Consider the following 24,981-nt stretch of genomic DNA (forward strand, 5'->3'; position numbering starts at 1 on the left):
ATTCGAATCACTGAGCATACTGTATGCAAAATGTTCTACTAACAGGGTTTACACGAAAGGGTTACTGCTCACAATTAACTCGTCGTACTATTTACTACACAACTGTAGAAACCGTTCTGGTGTTTCCAAGACCAGTAAAACTGTTCGTTCCCTGGTTAACGTCCATGGTCAGCCAGCGATGAGGTATGATCGTCTCGCACAAGGCGGTGTGCGAGACGATCATGTGCGAGACGATCATACCTCATCGATGGCGTTCACACTGTAAGATCTAAAATCTTACAGATATAATATTTTATAAAAAGTTAGAGTTATTTAAAGTAAAGCTTATGAAATAGAAAAATGGGACAGCAAAACATTACCAATCACTAATATTACTAAGGCACTCCAAGGGATTAAAATTAGACAAGGTTAAATTATAGAAAGGGGAGCGGTAAGCTTGACAAAGGCAATAAGGGGTGAGCTCCCAGGATAACACCAAAACAACGGGAACGGTAGCAGAGACTACTGGCAAGTATGTGCGAATAATTAAGGCTCTGAAAGAACAAAGGGCAGTAGGCTGAATATTGTCGGACATTTCTTTGATCGTGACATCTGGATATGGGACAGGTAGTAAATACAGGTCAAATGCACGGATTAGAACTAAGACTGGCGTGGCGTCTGGCTGTCGGCGATGGCAAGTTTGGTAGATCATGTGAAATAAATCCGCTAAGATTAACCAGGGGTGGCGAAGATGACGGCGCACTTCAAAGGTACAGATAACCTAGGAAAATTACGATTTATTATAATAAGAGGTTGAATCGTACATTGTAGATACAGCTTGAGAAAAGTTAAGGGACGAATAGGACAGAATGAAAGTTGAAAAAAAGAAGAAGATTGGTTAAAGCGGAAAAATAGGGGCAGGCCTGACATATAGGGGCGATACGTAGTTGAGATGAACAAAAAGGGAGAACGGGGGGAAAAGCAAGAATGTGAGCTTCGAGAAAAGTCTGTGAGCTTGAAAAAAAAAGTCTGTGAGCTTGGAAACAGGTATGTGAGCTTCGAAGAAGGCTGTGAGCTTGGAAACAGGTATGTGAGCTTCGAAGAAGGCTGTGAGCTTCGAAAGAGTTTTTTAAAAAGGATGGAGCAAAGTCGTAGGCGGAAGAGTAACTAGATGAGAAGGAGCGGAAACCGAAGAATTAGTAGCTGGAGAGAAAGGGAGCGAAATCCGTAGAATCAGTAGCTCGAGAGAAAGGAGCGAAAACTCGGAATTAGTAGCTCGATAAAGTGGCGAATGGAAGTAGCCCGTATAAGGTGGAGAAAGGCCGCAGAAGGAAGATAGCAGTCCCCGAAACGGCGGAGTATGATTGTACCGCTAAGTGCCAGTCCAGTCCAGTCCAGATAGAACAGTAAGTTCAGCAGAATACCAGAATTGTGACCAGCACGAAAATTCCGCTAGAAGTCCGGAGATGAATGCCCGTGACATATGATGATGCCAGTCCAACAAGGAGCTGAAGCCCCCAAAACAGAGGAGCTCGATTCGAAGAATTAAGTAAATGACTAGCATATAGTATTCTCATTTACCCCTAAAGGACTGTAGGAACCCAAACAGTAGATTAGTGGAAGTTTAGAAAGATACTGTACCTTTGCTTATCTTTAGTGACACTCCGATTTCTAGGCAAAATGATATATTTCTTTTGGGGATTACCCTGACTTCTATCCTCTCTTGGCACAAGCACATTACGACGCCTCCGTAGTAATGTGCTTCTTGATTAGACCGGGGTTCGAGCTCGTCACCACCAAATACGGAGATACGGAAAGGTCAGGGAATGACCACCGCATATCCCGGAGCAATATGACCTTAGTTGCTAATGCTCCTAAAAACCAAATAACTAACAAGCACATTACAAATATTGCTTCCTCTGCATCTAAAAAACTTGGTTTTCTCTTTTGTTCTCAGTGTTACTTTTCTTCAAAAAACAGCTGCTCACTCAGTATAAATCCCAAATCCGCCCTACCATGGAATATTGTTCCCACATCTGGGGTGGTGCCCCCAAAACCTCTCTCAGGCTTCTTGATTCCATTCAGAAGAGCGCAGTTAGGTTAATTTATCTCTAACAGAGCCTCTCCACTCACTGTCTCTTAGACGTACTGTTTCTGCTGCATGCCTCTTCTACAGATACTTCCACGGGCACTGTTCTTCTGAATTGGCTTCTGTAATTCCCGCTCTCTCTTTCAAAAATGTCCGAACACGTGCCGCCACCACCTAACATCCATTTACTGTTCAACTTCAAACTCACAGAACCAATTTTTCATCTTCCTCGTTTATTCATTGAACTGCCGTTTTCTGGAACAACCTTCCTTCATACTTATTTCCTGAAAATTACAGTCTACAGAAGTTCAAGTCCAATGTCAACAAATATCTTCTTTCGTCTTGTCAACCTCCAACCCAAGCACGGGACTAAGTACTATAGGTTCTTATACCTCTCGTGTTTGTGGTTTATATATATATATATATAAAAAAAAAAAAAAAAAAAAAACCTGCAGATTCCACACGATGCTAACGGTTCTGAATAGGATTCATATCCGGGATTTTTCCTGGCCAGCTAAGAGTTAATGGACCGTCTTTCCAACCATTTTAACACCTGTAACAAATGTAAACACATTACTGTCGAACCTCTAATGCAGAAAGTAACTACAGAAGTGCCTACTTACACTTTTCGCCCGATGACAAGCAGCAGAGTCTTCCTGAAAGATGCAGTTACTTGGCAGGTTGAAATGGTCTCTAATGGTTGGCAGCAATTTGCCTTCCAATATAGCCAGGTATCCGTTGGCATTTACGGAACCTTTTGTAAACTGCAGGTGACATTCTTCACCAGGTCTCCGGCGAATCGTTTGTCTTGCATCAGTACCATGCAGGTGGAATTTATTCTCATCCGAGAAAATAACTGACTTCCACTGCTAGGGTGTCCATTTGACATGCTCCTTACACGAAATTAATCAGGCCTTTTTCATTTTATGTCTGAGGAGGGGCTTCTTCATAGGACGAGGGGCCAAGTCCATTTTTGAAGAGGCTTCTTCTGACTGTTACTGCACTTGCTACTACTCGTGTATGTTTTTCCGATTCTATTTTCAGTTCAGACGAAGAAGCTTTACGTTTTTTAAGGCATAAACGCTTCAACACACAGTCCTGTTTTGGCGTAGAGACTCATTTGCGGCGTCCGGTTTGTTTTTTTCTTATCAGTAGAACCAGTATCCTTGAATTTGGAAAGAAATCTACTCACTATCGACTGATTACAAGACACTCTATAAGCAATGTGACGGGAAGAACGTCCTTCCTCACGTAAAGCAAGACTAGCGCTCTTTCTTCGTGGCGGCAACTGCACGTAACTCGCCATCCTGACACAAGCAAGGGATGACTACAACTCTTGCAGAGCGTGCTTATATAGTTGAAAGTAACAGCTGATGCAATATTACGTCATCACATACGCGTGTCAATCTTATCTGATGCAATCTGTAAGAAATAATGTCATATACTTATTTGGACAACAATTACAATTTTAATGGGTGATGCACTTTCTTTGACCACCAGTGTATATCTAGTAAAATTTTATCTATTCAAAATACGGAAAAAAAACTCATACCAACAGGTGTTAGATAAGAGAGCTATGGCTGTGTGAATTGAAAATGCTGGTCATATAGTTTTGAATGGTAAAAATAATATACATAATAAAAAATAAATAGGAATACACAGATAAGCAAGAAATACTTTACTATGTACACTCGTGCTTTTTATTATTTAAAAAAAAAAAAAAAAACATTCAAGTAGTCTTAGTTAGCTCTTTAGGAATTCTCAAATAAGTAAGAAACACAAATGCTTATTCTTAAGTTTTTAAAAATTCAAACAGCTGTATTTACCTGTCCATAATCGGACATATGTTTACATGCCCCCCCCCCACATGAACCCAAGAGACGTCCCAGAATTTTTTTGCACATACCTCTGAAACACCTTGTGTGTTTCAAAGATATGTGCAAACAGTTTTAGTTGAAAGGTATGAAATTCAAAGGTGTGTGCAAAAATTTTTTTTATTATAAGTAATTTGCAATTAGTGTAAGTTAAATCTTATGATAATGGTTTTAGTGATTGTGGAAGTACGAATTATGTTCTTCGAAATGTTTATACGTACTTCTAATAATTATCCATAAAAGGCACTATTACAACATTTGAAGACTGACACATATAACTAGTATTAAAAAGGAAAACCTCTAAAGTTATCCTATAAAGTGTGGTAGCAGATGTTTTCGTTGAGTTTAACGAGTTTTCATTGTGTTGTGGCAGATCCATACTCACCGACTTAAAACTTCTGTACATTACCATATTTAATTAAGCGTGTTTCTCGGCACAATTTGCTAGAAAATTAATTTATCTTATTTCACTTCGCGACACGTTAGAGTCACTCCGTTCACGAAGTAACCTTTGTTATTAGCCGAGAAGGTGTGTGTGTGTGTGTGTGTGTGTGTGAGAGAGAGAGAGAGAGAGAGAGAGTTGGAGAATACCCCCCCCCCCACGCTTCTCTAGCTTGTCAGCTTCAAGCACAAAGAAAAACAGATAAAGGCAGCATTCATCCCAGAGGCTGAGTAACGCTTCGACGAACTGTAAAGCTGTGCTATAGGCTGATTGATCCCGGACTTCTCACCGCATGCAAGATGTCGTAAGAGATCTAACCGTAAAAAGACCGGAGCTGAATTTATCTGTAGTTATCACTTTCACTTGCCCTGACGCCAATGGTGTTAAGTGGACGGCAGTTGGCGGCTAAGATTACCGCGGAAACTTGCGAAGCGGTTAATAAAAGCAGTGGCTAATCCCCTGTATCTTCATGTAAAATTGTAGTGTGACTGGTGATGGTGGTTTATCATTATCCGTGTTAGACTTCTTATGTTGAATGGGGCTTCCATTGTGAAAGAACTCTAACTTTAATTAATTAGAACAGAAAATGGGGATAAAAGTTTTAATAAAAGCATGCTATAATTTCTACTGAAAAGGCGTCCTTTTAGGCTATGGTACCTAATCTCTGAACTGAAACGTTTAATTAAAGAGATTTGCTTGTAATGTAGCAATTAATATTGACAACTTGATATTTTCTATACAATATAAGAATCATCTGTAAAAAAAAAATGTTGATTATGATAGTTTTTAACAATAATGCTGGAAAAATAAAATATTCTCTAACAGTAGAACAAATACAAACAATATTTATTAGCTAACAACGGTTTGAATGACGTCAGGAACGCATTAAGGATTTGAAATTCCCTATCAACAAAATTATTACTTAAATAATTACTTAATTATAAGATTCAAAACCAACCCACTTTCTAATATAAAAGTAGAGAAGAAAAGAAAAGAAAAAACAGCAAACATTGATTCCACTAAACCAGAGAAGAGGTAAATAATAATAATAGTGTACAGCACTAATCGATTTGGCAATCCCAGAGGTAAGCAGAATTGAAGAAAAAGATATAGAAAAAAATCGAAAGATATCGGGATCTACAAATTTGAAGTTGAGTGTCTCTGAGAGAAGAAAGCAACTGTTATCCTAGGAGTGATTGGAGCACTGCGGTACACTTTCTTTGATCAACTGGTATTTCCTCTTTCCTCGCTAGCTTGTGATGTATTTTGATTATGTGATGTATATTCTGGAGGGGGTGAGGGATACACCGACTAATAGCGTAACTAGAGCCGCAGAGGCGAAAGTGATTCTTGCACTGTTACTATTGGTACATGCAGCAGCTTAGAAAGCAAGGTATCTGAGATTTCATGCCCTTCTCTTGGTCACCATGGAACAAATAAGTACATGGGCTGTGTTAGGGTAACTGAGTAAAAGAACATGTGCATGTACACTAATTTTACGAGCATTGTAAATAAATTTGATGAATTTGAAGTACCGATTTAGTCATCAAGTGCAATGTTCAGTCAGTTTGGTTTGATATTAGCGCTGGGAAAACAAAATTGAGAGTAGGAGTGTTTTATGTGTGATGATATACCAAACAGCTATATACAGGGAAATAGAGTGGGCCAGCAAATCAGAATGTCTCATAATGGGGGATTTTAAATTTCCAGATGTTGACTAGAATTTGTGGTTTTGGTCACTCTTACACATTAGCAAGCCATTGTGGATTTCTGGGATTACTCTCTTCTATAGTAGCATGTTAGAGAGGCAACAGGAGGAAGCAGTACACTTCACTTGGTTATCAACAATGATTCTTCATGCATTAAGAATCTGCAGGTAAAAACCACTGGATGGCTGCGATCACAGTGTACTAATGCGGTACTTAAGTAAAGAATTAAAATTCAATATTCTAATTCAATGAAATGATTTCCAATTGATTTATACTCATTTTAATCTTAGATTTATTAATATCTCGTACAGTCTCGTACATCTTAGATTTATTAATATCTCCTGCAGTCCTTCGGATATATATTCTGTTAACTAATCTTATGTATGAAATTTAATGCTAAGGGAAGGAAATCAGTTTCGAGCAAATGTGGCTTCATTTAATAGACTGCTCGTGTTGTTTGGCAGTCTATTAAAAAACTATGGTTCTGGTGCACGTTGGCAAAAGAGGCCATAATTTGCCAACGTTTAAGTGACACCCTTGTAATTTTGAACTTTATCCATCAAACATTTTGTTTATCAATTTTAACGTGTTTTACACATTATGATGTGTTTTGCAGTTACCACTAAAGTCCGTTTACTTGTCAACCTATAACGTCCTTACATGTATAGGTTTGTATCACCAGTAAGCTTTTCTTATTTTGGCAGATCTCTTCATCCGAGTCTCTTGAATGGAAGGAGCAGAAAACAGGTTATAGGTGTGTAAAACCTTCCACCATTTCCGATATTGTCCCGAGGAGGACTGAACACATGTAACTTCATCAGCCCTCATGACTGCTTTATGAATGATGAATTATTTCTTTCCATTCGCATCATGTTTCACCCACTGGATTTTTTCTCCTGAGAGTATTTAAACGCCTTAACATGTGATGTTCTATTGTAGGATCTACAGACTCTAGAATAGCGTCGCTCTTGCATGCCATGTGGAATAGGGATGGGTTCGGTTCGGTTCCCATCGCCGACGAAGTTAAGAAATAGTTCCCTTCTGGACTGGTGGAACTTTTATAAGGTTTTTCTTTTTACAAGCTGTCGTTCAAAAAGTCTGCTGCAGTGTTTTTCAGTCCTCGGAGCAGGTATGCAACCTCGGAACTTATTCTAAATAATCACAACCATGTGAATATTGGCCCTTGTGGCTAGCAAGTGATTTGCTCACATTGTAGCCGATTTAGTCAGTATCGGGAAAAGACTTCATGGTCTTCCTCTGGGAAACTCGTATTTTTCTTTACTCAAAACAAGAAAACCGACCAGTGAACCGAACCACTTGTGTTCAATAACTATTGAACCTAGTCATTGAACCTATATATATATATATATTTTTTTTTTTTTTCCCCCAAGACGGGGATTGGTTTTTGTGATGGGGTAAATTCTTTCTATATGTTCTTCCTTCTCCCCCATCTGAATTCAGAACTGATGTTTTTCTAACTCACTAATAACCATGCCAGTCGACTGAGATATCTGCATATGAATTCTTTTTCTGCATATAAAAGTTATTTTTAATCATTTGATTGTTATATAAGTTTAATTTAACTTTTTATGCAGTCTTTCATTGAGAGTTAGAAAAGTGACACTAGGAAGATTCAACATCATCGTCAGCCATTTTCAATCCACTGCAGGATGAAGTCCTCTCCAACAACTTTCCAGTTCTTTCTGTTTTGTGCAATGGCCATCCATTTACTACCCACGAACTCTTGAATTTCATCTGTCCATCTCCGTTGTGGTCTTCCAGGTTTTATTTTAGCTCGTCTTGGGTACCATTCTGTTATTTTCTTAATCCATCTATCATCATGTCTTCGAGCTATGTGTCCTCTCCAAGTCCATTTCAGTTCGGCAGTTTTGATCAGAATGTCCTTTACTTGAGTTTGTTGCTTAAACCATGTGTTTCTCTTCTTCTTATCCAACAGTCGGATTCCTAATATAGTTCGTTACATTCTTCGCTGTGCAGGTTTCAACTTCTCTTCCATTCTTTTGGCGAGTGCTCAAATTTCACTTCCATAAGTCATGGTGGGAAGTATACATTGGTTCATTATTTTACGTTTCAGACAAATTGGGACAAATTGCTCCTTGTTGTGTGACTATATTTCCTGAATGCTGTCCATTCGAAATTTATTTCTTCTCTTGACTTCCAGGCATTTACCATTGTTGCAGCTAATGACTTGTCCAAGATAAGTATATGAATACACCTTTTCGATTTCTACTACTTCAATTATATTCCTTTCTGTGGCATACTTTTCATCATTACTTTTGTTTTAGTCATATTCATCTTTAGTCCGAACCCCTTACCTGCATAACTGATTAAGGTTTTCCTCTACTTCTTCTGGATCGTGGCTTATGATCACAATATCATCTGCAAATCGTAAATAGTTTAGGTACTCTCTCCATTCACATTGACTCCTTTCTGCGACCAGTATAATCTTCTGAAAGCTTCCTCAAGGGCAGCAGTAAACAGCTTCGGAGATATTGTGTATCCTTGTCGAACTCCTTTCTCAATTTTAAATTTGAGGGCTACGATCTGCAAATAGATGCCTGCTGTGAATTTTCTATGAATAATCATAAGTTATCTGCTATTTCTACTTTGCAATATCTAACCATTTATGATACTGTTTTTCTTTCTTTTTTTTTTTTTTTTAATCTTTCCTTGCAGTTCTGTTGATGATTGTATTCACATATTTCTGTATTGTATTGAGCGTAACATGTTGTGTTTACAGGAGAACAAGACAACAGGTGCACGAAATTCGCCTGGGATTAGAACTCACCAGATAAACTGCAGTTATCTCGAGAAGTTATCTTTATACATATTAGAACGTGGTAAGTTCGCCTTTCTGTTATCCCTATATTTCTCAAAACATTGATAACTGAATATTGGATAATTTGACAAAGGTTAGCGTATTTTTATTAATGAATAAAAAATTTTCAATCTGATTTTGTTCAACTCTGATAAATCAGTTAGTAAATTGTAAGAAAATTAAATTTAATTAGACAGAATAGGGAAAGCTCTATCAGGACATCAATGCTTATTAAACTTCATCAACTGTCACATAGAACAAGCTAGATAAACCTTTTATATTGACTCTAAACAAGGCAACCGTTTTTTATTACCTAACCGTTGTTGTAAACGCATTTTCGTAGTAAACCATTTTTCCTCTTGTTTTTGTCTAGGGAAGGTGAAGAATATTCATTATATAAGGAAAACAGATTGTCAAGGTACCCTAAATACCATTAAAGCATAAATATGTCTGTGTATGACGCTTGATACTATTCCAAGGGATTGCAACAGTAGGAACTTGGACAGCATTTGACGTTGGTCTATTACGGTGTAAACAAGAGATTACGCTGTGACGTTATGAAATGCAATGTTTTAAGAGTGTCTCGCCGTATTTAAAGCATTTATGTGTACTCCTGCCTAAAATTTGGAATCGTAGCGTATGACAACAGTTTTCGTGAATTTTTTTTGAAATTAGCTATGGCAATGTAAATGTCTAACATATATAAAAAAACAACATATAAAATATTGTAAGATTTTTTATTAAGCATTTTAAACTTTAGAAAAAAAATGAAATGATTAATTTTGACAACTATACTGATTTTTCATCAAAATAACCTCCGCGAGATTAATTTTATACTGATGGCTTAACTAATCTGGGGTGAACGGAATCTATCCAGTTGTAAGCAAACCCTTAGCCATAATTATGAGAGCTTCCTAAGACTCAGCGGAGGTCCATATGCGCTGGAGATGTGTAAATGTATCCCCAGTTCACAAAGGGGATCAAAGGATAACAGACCTGTTAGTTTAACTTCTGTTCCTAGGAAAATAATGGAGTCACTGGGTAAAGAATCATTGCAGGATCATCCATACAAGACTGCAGTAATAATTCAGACACAGCATGGGTTTGTTAAGGGAAAGTCTTGTCTGGCCAATTTGATTGGGTACTATGATGTAGTCACAAAGGAACTGGATGCAAAAAAAATAATTTTGATATCATATACTTGGATTTCAGTACAGCTTTTGATACTGTTGCACATGGAAAACTACTGTACAAATTGAAACGGTATGGCATTAAGGGCACATTGTTACAGTGGATAAAAGGGTGGTTGAGTGGTAGAAGACAAAGCGTAGACTAATATTATTAGCGGAGCCCCCCCCCCCCCCAGAGTTCGAGGTTAGGCCCATTGTTATTTTTTATATTTATCAATGATATTGATGAAGGTATATCAGGCTTGATGTCCAAGTTTGCAGATGATTCAAAGGTTGGCAGGGTTGTTAATGACAGTACGCTATTGCAACAGGATCTAGAAAAGTTGAGCAGATGGACTGAGAAGTGACAATTAAAGTTTAACATCGGTGCAAAGTACTGCATATGGGTAGAAGTAACCACAAAGAAACGTAGCAACTGTGTGATACTACACTCAATGTGGTAGAGAATGCAAAAGACATGGGGTAATTGTGAAGTCAGATACGAAATTTTCTGGGCAGTGCAGACAGGCTGCCAGATCAAGTCATGGGGTCTTGTCAATGATATACAGAAATTTTGCTAGTAGGGATAAGGAGATGAATATCCCTTTGTATAAGGCAATGGTCAGGCCACGCCTAAATATTGCGTACAGGTCTGGAGGCCTTATTTTAGGAAGGATGTAGAGTCGCTAGAACGAGTACAGAGAAGGGCAACAAGATTGGTGAGGGGAACGAAGGGGTGCGCTTGCCAAGAAACGCTTAAGTTCTACAAATTGCAGCTTCTGGACACTACCAGACACTTGCGAGGTGATCTGATTGAGGTGTATAAACCCTTGAATGGATTGAGCAAGCTCAATGCTGGTGAAATTTTTCCTCTTGCTCTCAGATTATTAACCTGAGGGGGCAAAAATTCAAATTGAGGAAAGACAGTTGTAGAACAGATGTGAGGAAATTTGCCTTTAGCCAGCGGGTAGTTGTTGTTGCAACAAACTTCGATCTGTCCAAGTTGGTAGCTTAAATAATGCTAATGCTCATTACCAAGCGATCAGCAAGGTTCCCACAAATTTTGTATAGATGAGAAGACTTCACGGTCTAATGATACCATAAAAGCTCTATTGGGTTTAAGTCAGGCGATTGGGGATGGCCAAACCATAATTTGCAATCCCCCCCCTTCTGTTGTTTAATTGCTAGGAAGCCCCTGCACAGCTTAGAGCTGTGCTTCGGATCAGTGTCTTGTTGCAATATAAATTTTCTTCACAGAAAGTCGAAGTCTAGAGGATATTGTATAATGTTTAAGAATGTTTTTATAGCGTTCTTTTCTTAAAATTCCTCAAATCTGACGATGTAACCCATTCCAGAAAAAGCGAAACAACAGCAGATCATGATGGAATCACCAACACTAACGTGCTTGATTGTAGGCACTAAACAATGTCGTACCAGTTTTTCTTCAGTTGATCGTCTCACATGAACTCTACGCGTGGATCCAAAATTTTCAAATTTAGGTTCATCCGTCCACAACACGTTTTTCCACTCGTCAGTTGTCTAATGTTGATGGCTTTTAGGCCAAGCTAACGATTTCTTTCGATTTTTGGATTTTAATAAGTGTTTACACGACATGAAGTCCTGCTTGTTTAAGAAGTTTTACAGTGGATGTAGACACGGGAGTTTCTCTTTTCCTATTGAACTCAGCTTCGATTTCAGGTGCAGCAAATCGTCGATTGCACTTAGAAATCAGTGTTAGGGTCTTATCCTGTACTTCCATTGTTACGCGCGGTCATTCTGATCATGGTTTTAAACTGCTAGTTTCCTTCAATCCTCGAATGTTAGTTTTTCGTCAATAGTTCTCATAGAATAACATGGAAGAAAAAAAAAAATTCTCATATTACAGCCACCCAAGAACTGCTTATCTATCCATTTTATTTTGTCCATAAATTGCTTATGTTCCCTGGTCAATTTTCCTGTTTTTTCGGACGAAAAATCCGAGTTTTTGGGGAAGGGGAGGGAGCAACTTTGCTGTTTACGTCTGAGACATATTAACTCATTCACGGAATGAAAAAAAAAAAAAAAAAGTCCATAAAAGTTCCTTGCATCATGGACTGGACGCCTATTCCAACCGCTGTTGGAAGGACGCGGATTATAGCCACTCTGCTACCCGTGCTGAGAAGTAAAAGTGGAAGAGAATGACGGATCTACCAAGAAAATAAAAAAGGTGATTAGTTGGTGAACAAATACAATGTTGGTGGCAGGTCAAAGTCCAAGCAGCTGACAATGCTAAAAACGCAAAATTTAAGAGAAAACATGAAACGAATAGCGCCACATATTTTACCTTTACAGTAGACATGATGAAGAGTACCCTACCCATATATATATATATATATATATATATATATATATATATATAGAGAGAGAGAGAGAGAGAGAGAGAGAGAGAGAGAGAGAGAGACTATTAAGGAATCTAGGGACAGAGTCCAGGAAATGTAGAAATTTCCAAAACTCTGTATATCCTGTAATCCTTTATATTGCAGACAACCTTTGGGTCTCCACTTCCTCTTCAGAGACCACTACTCGGGACTGCATACTTGGCCTTAAATGGGAAGACCTACAAGGATAACTTATCTCCCAGACCAGAGCCACCGATATGGCCCAGCAACTAACTACACTAACGGTTCATTATTATTCATTCAATTTATTGCTTTAAACCAGGGCTTCTTAAACTTTTTTCATTCACGACCCCATTTATGATTGCGAGTTTCTTGGCGACCCCATATAAATATAAAAGAAAGATAAATTAATATTTTTGATGATTTATTTATTAGGTAACAATATACATATACATATGAAAATATAGTTTAGAATTCGTTTTGAAACATACAAAAATCTAAAATTAAAAATTGCACAAAAAATTGTAAAATTGTATTTTCTTATAGTTACAAAAATTATATGCCCTATTTTTCATCAAAATTGCATTTTTTGCAATAACATAAGTAAAAGGGGATTCTGACCGTCTTAGTTCGCTCGAATATATTCGAACGCAGTCGTTGAGTGGTAAGTATTAAATTAAAATTAAAGTAAAAAATTTAATGAGATGGATGTGCCTGTTTTTTATTGCATAACAAATTAAATCTTGGTGGAATGTTTGACACTGCTGGACGTAAGACCTCTTCAACATTTTTTAGCGCTGAACGATACTGGGATTTAATATGTGTTAAAGCTGAGAAAGTAACTTCACATAAATATGTGGTGTTGAATGGCAGAAGTACATTTAACGCCATATCAGCGATTGTGGGAAATTCAGTTCTAGTTCCGATCCAGAATTCAGTCAAGGACTTTTTTTGAAATTGTAGTTTTAAGTTTGAGTCACTCGAAAGCTCAGCAAATTCCTCTTGAGCTTTAAGTGGCAGGTGATCAATCTCACTTAAGCCAATCCAAAACGGCTTTTGAATCCAAACTATTTTTTGGAAATCAATATTTAATATAAAATATGTACGGAACTTTGTTTCTAGCGCTTTTAAGTGATCTACAATAATTTTTGCAATAAAAGTTTTACAATGAATTTTCTCGATTATAAAATTGTCGACACTGGAAAACATTTCGAACGAATTTTTTTCTACCCTACTTTTCCAAATGTTGATCTTTTTGATAAAACTTTCAATTTTATCATTCGAAGTAAATATATCGCAATTTTTTCCTTGGAGAGACAAGTTGAGATCGTTTAATTTCGCAAAAATATCTGACAAATAACACAGCTTGGATAGCCATAAGTCATTTTGAAAAAAAGCAGCAAGTTCACATTTTCGTTCGGTTAAAAATATTTCGATCTCGTACTTTAATAGCAATAATCTTCTTAAACTTTGACCTCTTGACAACCATCTTAATTCTGCATGTAATAATAAAGTTGTGTAGTTGGAATCCGTATCCTTACAGAGATTTGAAAATAAGTGGCTGTTAAGGGCATGGCTCTTAATAAAATTTATAATCTTAACAGCATCCTGAAGAACATCGTTCAATTCTGGTGCTAATTTTTTTGCTGCAAGGCCCTCTCGGTGAATAAGGCAGTGAGTAAAAGTTATATGATCATAATGAGCAGCTTGAAAAAATGATTTAAAACCAAAATTTTTGCCGGTCATCGCTCTTGCACCATCTGTGCATATTCCACAGCAATTTTTCCATTCTAAACCTTCAGTTTTTAAAAATTCGTCAACTTTACAATATATGTCTTTCCCTGTAGTATGGTCTTCCATAGGACGACAAAATAACAATTCTTCCTCCACGCTTTCTTTATAAACGTACCTGACATATACTAACAACTGAGCCAATTTAGTAATATCAGTTGTTTCGTCCAACTGAATTGAAAATTTTGGGCTTTCTTTAATTCTTGTAATAAGTTGCACTAATTGGTCCTTGTTAATATCAGAAATTCTATTCGAGACAGTGTCGTTCGACAAAGGAATTTTTCGAATATCATCGCCATATTTACTTCCATGTAGTATTTCTATCATTTTAATAGCAGCAGGTAATACAAGATCTTCTCCAATGGTGAACGGCTTTTTATTTTTAGCAATACAGTATGAAACTTCATATGACGCTAGTAAACATTTTTCACTAACGGTTATAAATTTTTCAAAGGATTTTTTTTTTCTTTATTTAAAGATTTATACAGTCTTTCAAAATATTCTTTTGGTTTATTGACATACGAAACATGCTTTGATTCAAGATGTCTTTTTAATTTTGATGGTTTCATACTCTCCGGAGCCAATAATTCATTGCAGATCAAACAAAGAGGTTGTTCATTACCCTTACAATTTTGAAATGTAAAGCCAAATTGAAGAAAAGACTCATCATATTTTCTTTTTCGCACATAAGATGCCTGTTTTTCAATATTTTGTCCTGCCTGAGAAGAGTTTGTAGCATTATTATCTGCGATATTGCTATTCTTATTTAAGTTCAGCCATTTATCCATGGCCAAAAATTATTTTGATCCTAAAATACAATAAATATATAAAAATAACATATTGCGTATAATAATTGATTTATTAATTACCGAATAAATAAAAAAAACTAAAATCTCGTTACGGCGGAACACTGACAATTGACAACATTAGAAGAGCGTCAATACTACACTAGTTCACATTACAGTCAGTGTTATTGAATCATAGTCTCGCTGCACGTGTGCGGGCGCATTCCTCCCTTTGTTTGTGTGCAGGTGTGTGAGTGTGACTCTGCACAAATACACATCTAGATGTTATAAAATCGTGTATTTAAATATTTGACATTAAAATCTCTCGCGACCCCAGAATTTTGCTACGCGACCCCAAATGGGGTCGCGACCCATAGTTTAAGAAGGCCTGCTTTAAACAATCACTCCCCATACAGCATGCAAACTAGAGGGAGGCAAAAGATAGTTATTTAGGTTATTTGTATAGTTACAATAATATATGCAATTTACAGTATTGATTTAGAAGAATATTTACGATGTTATTTGATATATACATAAAATTTGAGACTACAAAGGAGTTTTCTGTAAGTTGAAGATGGGTTGCTAGGTGCAGTACCCTACATTATACAAAATGAGCGTCATGGCATTCTGGATTAAGTGGGACATTTTGCAGTTGTTTATTTATTGCTATGTATCCTCTCAAGGCTTTAGGCGTGACTCAAGGACGGCTGCAATACTGGTTCTACTGGGCTGTTTTTTTTTTTTTTTTTTTTTTTTCTTTTTTTATAACCCCTTGTTTTCAATTAGTTTGTTTCGGTCTATTTGAAGTTTGTTGAAATATTTTATGATGTTTGCTGGATACTGTGCAGGCAGGCAAGGTGATCAACTTTCATCCTTAAAGGAAGGAGATGATTCAATGTGCTCCTGTGACGACATCTGGGACCTGTAACAATATCATTTATGTTAGGAACATCAACTCTTTTGGTCAGTAATTTCAACAGAATAGCGATATTTTTCCTATAATGAGGAACTTACAAGGTGTGTCGATATTAGTGTGTATTATCATTCGGGATATAGTTAACGGTAACCCTCCTATTCGGATTGGCCATCTTAAGATCCAATATTCGATGCTAAATATCTTTTCTTGGTGGCATGTCGGTGCATTGTTACCTCACTGTGATAACATTTGCCGACATTAACTTGCTATCTCACTGGTAAAGAAATTACAGTGAATGTTATCTGCAGCGTATATAAAAGTTTATGTAAACAGAAATGTATTATTTTTACTGTCACTCAACTTTGTATTACGTATTTGTTGTATAATATTTAGCTATTTTTGGTAATCCCTGAGCACGATTATTCCTGCTGTGATGGGAAATATTGTTATGCTTTCTTCAGCACAATCTGTGTACAGATAGAAACATGCAGTGAAGTATTTTAATAATAATAATGTTTATAATAAAAGCTCACTCATTCGAGATGCCTTCTTTTTGTGTATATATATATATATGCAAAACAGAACAGAGATCTTTCTGAAATTAAAATTTAATGATACAGTTCCGAAATTAAATCAATGAGAAGAAAAAAAAAATGAAGCGTAAATGAAAACATTAAAACATGAAGACGAAACGGCAATACGACACAGGGTATTTACTTAACAGAAAATTTCCGAGTTCTTCAAAAGAGAAAATACGATTCCGTACGGACCTTTCATCTGATTAATATAGTTTTGACGTTTAACACATTACTGTAATTAAGTGTATTGTGTAAAAATCGCAAAATATAGCAGAAAATTGAATATTATTTGTATTGCATTTTGTTTTGAATGTGAACATTATTATTCTTTTTTTTAATGTACGAAATGTTCTTCTTGTCCAAATGATAGTTGGACCTTCTGGTCACTTGCCAAAACTGTTGGCTGCATCTATAATCCCATCTATTTGCAAACTCAACGCAAAATACGAGGCTAACTTGTTAATATCATACTTTTTGCTTTCATCTACATTCTTGGTATGTTTACAGCCGTACCAAAATATTCCACTCAAGGCCTCCCGTGGTCAGACAGAAAGGGTCTTAGAGCAATTCTGAACAACCTTGATAGCAAGAGAGCTCCAGGTACCAGTGGCATTTCTCTGCGTGTTCTCAAACCCTGTACTCCTGAGTTTGAACTTTGTCAAAAGAAACTCACGAAAGTATAAAAAAGGCGATATTTTGTGTCACCATTTTACACTTTTTTATTCCACTGGTGTTTCCCATTCCGAATCGAATATGCTTATATCCAACCAGTTCCTAAAACGGTAATAAATGTCTCCCTTAAAATTTTAGTCGTCCATGTGGTCAATGGGCGCCGATATAGATTCTGCTATTGTTGATCTTTTGTTAGTATATTTGCTTATGTTACTGATCTTCGGAAAAATTATTCTTTGGAAAAGTTTTGAAATTCAAGCAGTTGCTCTTGGCATTTTCATGGCTTTTGATCGTCTTGACATAAAGCCATAAAGGCCTCCTAAACAAACTCCCGTCCTATGGATTTCCAGTCATTTTTTCTTTTCTTATTTTATTTTATTTTATTTTTTTCAGTTGAACTGTCTAATTTTCTTTGTGACTGCTGACTGCAATTGATGTTAGATCTCTCTCTCCCCTTCAAATTTGAGAAACCTTGTCTTGTATAAGCAGCTTCAGCTTCTTCAGTATCCTTCGCCAAGTCTTTAAATGTCGATCTCCAGGTCGTTCTTCAGTGGTGCAAACAAAACTTAGTTAACTTCAATCCTTCTAAAACTCATTCCTGTCTTATTTCTTTCTCTCTTTCTCAAAAAAAAAAAAGTTTTGTTTTTTTTTTCTCTTTCGCTCTTGCGTTAAATTTTATTCTAAACAGCTAAAGACTAAAAATCCTTCCTACTACGGAATATTGTTAGCATATCGAACAGTACTGGGTTTTGGTGACATCATTCCCTCAAGGGAGAGTGACGTCCTTAAAACCTCTGTCAGATTCTTGACTGTATTCAAAAGAGGGCAGTTAGGTTAATTAAAGAGCCGTATCTTACGAAGTATCTCTCCACTCTGTACTATAGACATTCAGCTTCTGTTGCATTCCTTTTTATAGCTACTTTCACAGACGCTGTTCTTTTTTGGATTGCCATCTGTAATTCCACCGCTGCCTTCCAAACCGGTTCGAACACCTGCCTCAATCAGTCGATGAATATTCACTCTCCAAGCCCAAACTCATAGGACTAGCTTTTTTCCCTCTTCCTCATTTATCCTTTCTGCTTCAGTTCTCTGGAATGACATTCTTTCAAATCTATTTCCCACAAAATAGAATCTACAGAGATTCAATCCTAATGTCAACGAGTATCTTCTGTCATCTGAACCTTTAATTCATGCAGTGTAATAAGTACTATAAGTTCTAATACCTACCATGTTTGGATTTCTATATATATAATTAAATTTTTTAAGTTTTCTTTTATAAGATTTTTACCAAAAGTAATGTACACCCACATAAAAACATGAAACTCTAACCTTATCCGATGACATTTTTCAACTTTTCTTTAATTTTTTTACCCAAGAAAGTGTTTGTTTCTGTAAATGTGAACAGTTTTATATCTCTGACATGTGTATATCGGCATAAATCACGTAACTTGTATATGAGTACCGGTACATGTATCCGGATAAAAATGTAAGGTTGTCAATCACATTACAAAGTAACGCACAATGCTGACAATAAAAATATATTTCGGGGCGTGATTAAACCGGAATACATGAGTTATCTGTGAAGAGCATATTCTCCATCCATCTGGTATGAATCTGTCTGAATATATATTGAAAGTACCAGTGTATAAAAAGGAAAAGGATGAAAGTGCAAAGATATGAGATTTTCATGGACAAGGACCACTGATAAGCAGAAAGAACCCAACGACCATAATGAATATAAGAAATATGTGTAATAGAACGAAGAGGAAGCGGTATGGAAAAAGTGCATGAAATATGGGATAAAAATAAAGGAAAGAAAGAAATCACGGTACAGTGTATACATAAAATAAAAACATATACAATTTAAAATAGAACAACATGTTTTTATTTGTATTGTTATACCGTGATTTCTTTCTTTCCTTTACTCTTTTTTTCCCATATACTGTACTTCTTTCAGCATAGCACTTGTCTTGATAACGGAATATTAATGCAATTTAGTTGCGTTAATGTGCCTTTTTTTCTGGAAACTCTTTTTCACTCCCGATAAACTTTTTTTTAAATTAAAGCACCACACAATTGTGTGCTTTAATTTTTGTGATTTAAGAAAATTGATTACCTTTTCAAGGGAAAGAAAATGAAAGATTTAATAGGAATAAAATTTTATTATAATTAATAATGTAACAAATTAAGTAAGTCATATTTGGAGCTTCGTACAATTATCAGATAGCATGTTTGGACTCTACTTTCCTTGGTGTCGTTTTAACATATCATATGAAAATTTTCGCCACTGTTAATCAATGACAGTGGAAAATTCTAAACGAGAATGCAAGAAATGTTTCCATAAGGAAACATTTCTTGCATTTTTACCATCTACGAGTACTTCAACATCGCATGGAAATTGGCAGCATGGCACTTTGAAAGTGCCATGCTGCTTTTCATTTGGATTAAATGTAATTCATATATTCTATCCAGCATAATTTTGTCTAATTTGTTGACTAATAAAATGCCCTCTTTGATTTTTGCTTCACTTTCTCTCGGGAATTGTGTTCTTTTAAATGTGGAATTCCTGAATTTTGCAGCAAAGTTTTTTATTTGGCCCGATTTAATGTGCAAGGAATGCAAAACAAATCACGTTTTCTATATTTACGGGAGGTAGATGCAATGCAATATTTTATGCTCTGGAATTAAACTCTATCCATGATGCGTCCCTGAACTACGTAATACCTGTCCTTTTGCTCGGTAGTTTCACTCAGACAGAAAATATCTACATCCTATCTGCATCCCACGAAGTCCAATCACTTTCGGATCATCACAAATATTTATCATAGTCATTACTTTGTGAAGGAATCTGCATATTTTTTTTTATTTCCTTTCATGTGATTTTGTTCTCCAGACTAGGATTTCCGCCTTCTCATTGGAGTAAACAGTGATTTCGATGTCAAATCCTCATAGACATAAACAAATGAATCAGTATTATTAAAAAACTTCGAAATATTGTAGGCAAAAATTATTTGTGCACTATATTCTACTGTCCGCCGTGGCCTAGTGGTAAGGCGCGCGGGTGCATAAGTACACGTGCCTTGAGTGACCGGGGTTCAAGCCCGTGACTGCTGAATACGGTGCTGTTTCTTGTATTCTGTCTATCTTGTGAACTCCTCTGACCGTTTGGTCGTCCTGGAGTATAAACAGAAAATTTATTTAAATTTTTTTTATATTAGAGACCAAATAAACAAAGATCAAAGTAGAACAGGCCGTGAGATAGGCTCCAGGTAAAAGTGGTGAATTTTTGACAAATCATTGCGCGACACGACAATCGCTTGTAATCAGGGCAGGAAAATGCACTAAATCACCCAACTTTATACTTGGGGGGGGGGGGGAATCAGTATAGTTTCCATATTATTAAATGCATGGCATACCGATTAGAAAATTGAATTAATTTGAAATATATACAGTAGAACCAGGATAAGAAATTCCCGCATAAGACGTTTTCTGCTGTACCTAGGTTTGGTTTCTTAAGTCACAATTTCACTGCTGTATATTGTAATGTAGTAGTTTCCCGGGTAAAAAGTTTTCCCACATTAAAAAGTTCGTGATAAAGAATACACAGTGTATTATTATAATGACGTCATAGGTAAAGTAGGTAAAATGGCATTGTTTTTACATCTCATATTTTGAATGCCTTCACAACCTGATATTGCCCTGATATTGCACTACATCCAATAAGCATCGCTTCGCCACTGAGAAGACTCTGCGTATATAAGCCGAGAATCCAATAGCGAAGTGTTGCCTATTCGAGAATCCTGTGTCGAAGCGTTGCTTATTCTAAGTAGTTCAATATCAGGGCAACTCGTTGTGAAGGCATTCACAATATGAGATATCACAAAAACGATGCCACCACCTACTTCGGTGATTTACTGCGAACTAAAATTATGCAACGCACTAACTTGTTCGATTAGTTAATTTTCCGTAGTCTGATGCTTTCAACTTTAAAACCTTTTTAGTATAAAAATTTTGATATAATGGAAGTGACATATTGCGATTGTTTTCATCGATATCCATAATTGGATAGTTTCGATCACGTGAAGCACAGTAAAGCATTTGCCGTTAATTTCTGATTTTTCTGAACTACTTAGTGGATCGTTCTGTCTTATTGTAATTGTGACCTTTTAAGGTATGTTTAAACTCCAAAGGAGCTCATCCTTCCAACTTGGTAATGAGTATTTGGTAATCATTTTAATGACCAGAATGTTGAGTAATTAGAAATCCTCAGTTTAAAAATGTTTCCCATAGGCAGAGTAAAATATTTATAAAATCTGAAATAGTACTTAAAAATGCTCTTTAACTTATGTATGTGTATCTTTTCACACACATATATATATATATATATATATATATATATATGATAATATCTGATATATATAGTAAAACCCGGATAAGAAGTTTTCCAAGGGACTGGAGGTTTATAACTTCTTACGCGGGAAAACGTCTTAGAAGAGAAAATGACCTAATGGGAATACATAAATATATCTTGTAGGATTTTTAATGAGAATTTTAATTCCCATTAAGGTAGCAATGCATAATAAATTATAGTATTAGTATTAGCCATATAGCAAAAGGAAGCAGCAGGATTTTGTTGCACCGGCCAAAAAAAAAAAATAAAATGAAATAAATAAAAAGGAGATAACAAAACACAAATTATGCGCTTCCCTCGTAACGAAGGTACTATTCAGTTCACCTTTGAATTTCTTCAAACTGTCAACCTCAACTAGTTGCGGATGCAACTTGTCCAGTAATCAACAGCTCGCTGGCTAAAATAAAACTTCCTTTAATTCAGTCTAAGCCTCTTCCCCTGTAATTTGAATTTATGTCCACTAGTTCTGGGATTCTCTATAACAGTGAAAATTCCGCCTTCATTAATTTTACTAACCCCCTCTTAGAGCCTTATAAACCTCAATCAGTTCCGTTCTAAGCTGCCTGGTTGTCAAACCCTGTAGCCTACATAATCGAAGTCTTTCTTTGTACGATCGCCCTCTGGTCGATCTCGCTATTATTTGCCCGTCTTTGGACCCTTTCAAGAAGCTCAATGTCTCTTTCTTCAGATGAGGTCTCCATACTTGAACAGAGTATTCCAAATGTGGTCTTACAATTGCCTTATGCAGTGGGATTATGAGCTCTCTATCCCTACAGGATAATGTTTGATAAATCATCGATAGGACACCATGAGCTTTCCAGGCCGCCTGTTTACACTGCTCGGAAAACTTCATATCTGCCTGTATCGTAACTCTCAGATCCCTTTATTCCTCTACTGTTTTGATTTCAACCCAACCAATTGTGTAATTTATTTTGGGGTTGCTCTTCTCCAATTGTATAATAAGACCTTGCTTATTGCTAAATTAAACATGCTGCCACTTTTCTGACCATTTTGAAGCCGATTCACGTCATCCTGAAGAAGCACTACTTGGAAATGATCATTAATGACTCTCCCAATCTTTACATCTGCAGATTTTTACATCACATCATCTATTACTTCGTCAATGAAAATCAGAAATAACTGTGGTCCAAGAACCGATCTTTGGGGGACTTCACTTCTGACGTTACACCAATCTGAAGAATATCCATTTATCACAACCCTCTGCCGGCAGCCACCATACGATCCATCTTAGAATCTTTCCAGTAATCCCAACATGTTCCAGCTTATGCAGTAATCTCAATAGGGACTGAATCAAATGCTTTGCTAAAATTCAAATAAACTATTTCGAAATTGTCCAGTTCATGAATAACTTGTGTAAAAATTACTTGCTAGGTTAGTTAAACTTAATTTTTTTTCTTGCTAAAAACTTGCTAATTGTTCCTAGATTTCATTCATTTTCTCCAATTTTTTCCCTGCCACTGAAGTCAGGCTAACCGGTCTGTAGTTCCCGGCTTCACTCTTAGAACTGTCTTTATGTATTGATGATACATTGGTACTGCTCCAATCCAAAGGAATCTTTTTCGAGTCCAATGATATTCTCATAATTAACCTCAGTGGATCAATACACTCTCCCTGCCACTTCCGTCAAAATATCTGGGTATATGTCATGAACTCCAGGTGCATTACTTGCTTTTAGGCTCGAAAGGTTTTCTAATAAGCAGCCATCTGTAATTTCCAAATCACTAATTTCATATATATCAACCTCACTCGCAAACCTCTCCTCAGCAAAGAAGGTCTTTCGTCAGTAAAGACCGATGTGTATAACTATTCAATTCATCAGCAACATCAGCTGGGTTATCTAAGACTTTCCCGCACCCAATGCACAAGGCTCCGATTTCATTCGCTTTCGTTGCATTCACATACATGAAAAATTCTTTTTCTCTATTCTTTGCTCTCGTAGCCAGTGCTTTCTCTTACTCAACCTTGGTCGCCTTGACCATTTCAGTGTAACCCTCTCTTTTTATTAATAACTTATGGTTTTTCTTGATTTGTTGGTTTCATATCATGTATTGGGAAAAAATATGGAAATCATATTGTATATGATTTCCATTTTTTAAAAGCCCTCGCGGGGAGTACAGTGAATATTATCCCCGTCCTCTCCTCCACCACATCAAGTGGAAAAGGCCCGCGTTGGATTTCCTTTAGTGACGTTAGGAATGTTTATGGACTTTTGTTTTTTACAACGTAGTCGGTCTTAGGACAGTCTTCCCCCCCCCTCCCCCCTTTAAACTGGGATTTTTTTCTCTCCAAGAAACAGACAAATCGAGCACAATATACTGACACCTTGTAGTTGCTTTGGCGCTTAACGCATAAGTACACACACAATTTTTTAATCGTTAACAGTGAATAAAGTTTCATATACCTTTCACACCAACTTCCTTAATGTGCATTCCAAAAATTACTGTTTATTTAAGAATTTTTGCGAAACATTGTTTCTTTATCCATTACATGGATCCCATATTACATTGGTCCCATGTCATATGAAATTAATTTTCCTTGCACAGCGGCAGGGATTTTATTGTGTACTCATTTTTCCTTCGCTTCTTATTAAAGGATAAAGTTATGGTCATATTTCGTAGGCAGATTTAATTTCTGGAAGTATTGGATTTCCCTGCATTAATTACTAAGATATTGGGCCATATTTTTTAAAAGCTCATAACACTTGAAACCCCCTGCGGGAGTTAGGAAAACCGTGGCATTTGCTTATTGTAATTTTCTGCACACTGTTATGCTTAGTTAGTGCTGCGCTCCGATGTTTCTGTTCACTAGCTTATTTCTTAGCTCGCACGGTACGTTAAGCTTTTATTAAAGAACATCTTACTTTATTACTTTCGTTTCATTTGATGCTAGTCTTTTATCATCTTTCTTTTATCTCATGGGCGCTGGATTTTATTAGGAAAGTAGCAGTGGCTCGCTGCTGAAAATAAATACATTGATCTATTACAGGCTAAACTTTCCGCTCTCGATAATAGTTGAAGTGGAAAGAAATAGTAGATTTTGGAAGCGATGAGATTTGTAATATGAAATGGAGGAGAGCGTTTTAGCTGGAATAAATGCAAAGAGCTATTGCTTGCTTCAGACTCTCGCTAATGAGAAAGAAAATTCCGATTCAGTACGCAGATATAGTTCTGTAGTTTATTTGAACGAGCTTTTTCTTTAAGCTTGAGAACTCGCTTGTCTTCTGAGGGTTTGTGTTGTAATTACCACATTTAAAATTTTATTAAAACTAAGAGAGGTGTATTTCTTGAAGCAAAGTGCTTCAAGCTTTTCAAAATTGTCAAGCCACTTT

The 24,981-nt window shown here is 36.4% G+C and overlaps 1 protein-coding gene across 7 annotated transcripts in view; it reads left to right on the forward strand.

The window, feature by feature from the left end:
• LOC150089257 (semaphorin-2A-like) overlaps positions 1-24,981 on the forward strand; it is a 1,190,084-nt gene that overhangs the window by 184,208 nt on the left and 980,895 nt on the right. For 5 of the 7 annotated variants that reach the window (XM_090388614.1, XM_090388640.1, XM_090388608.1 and 2 more), the window contains exon 2: positions 8,855-8,954. The exons of the other annotated variants lie outside the window; for them this stretch is intronic. The gene's annotated coding sequence lies outside the window, so the exon portion shown is untranslated. The remainder of the gene's footprint in view (positions 1-8,854; positions 8,955-24,981) is intronic. 7 annotated transcript variants of the gene reach the window in all.

Source organism: Mastigoproctus giganteus, chromosome 2 (genome assembly GCF_048544385.1).
Source record: "Mastigoproctus giganteus isolate SK-2022 chromosome 2, ASM4854438v1, whole genome shotgun sequence".
Classification (NCBI taxonomy): Eukaryota; Metazoa; Arthropoda; class Arachnida; order Uropygi; family Thelyphonidae; genus Mastigoproctus; species Mastigoproctus giganteus.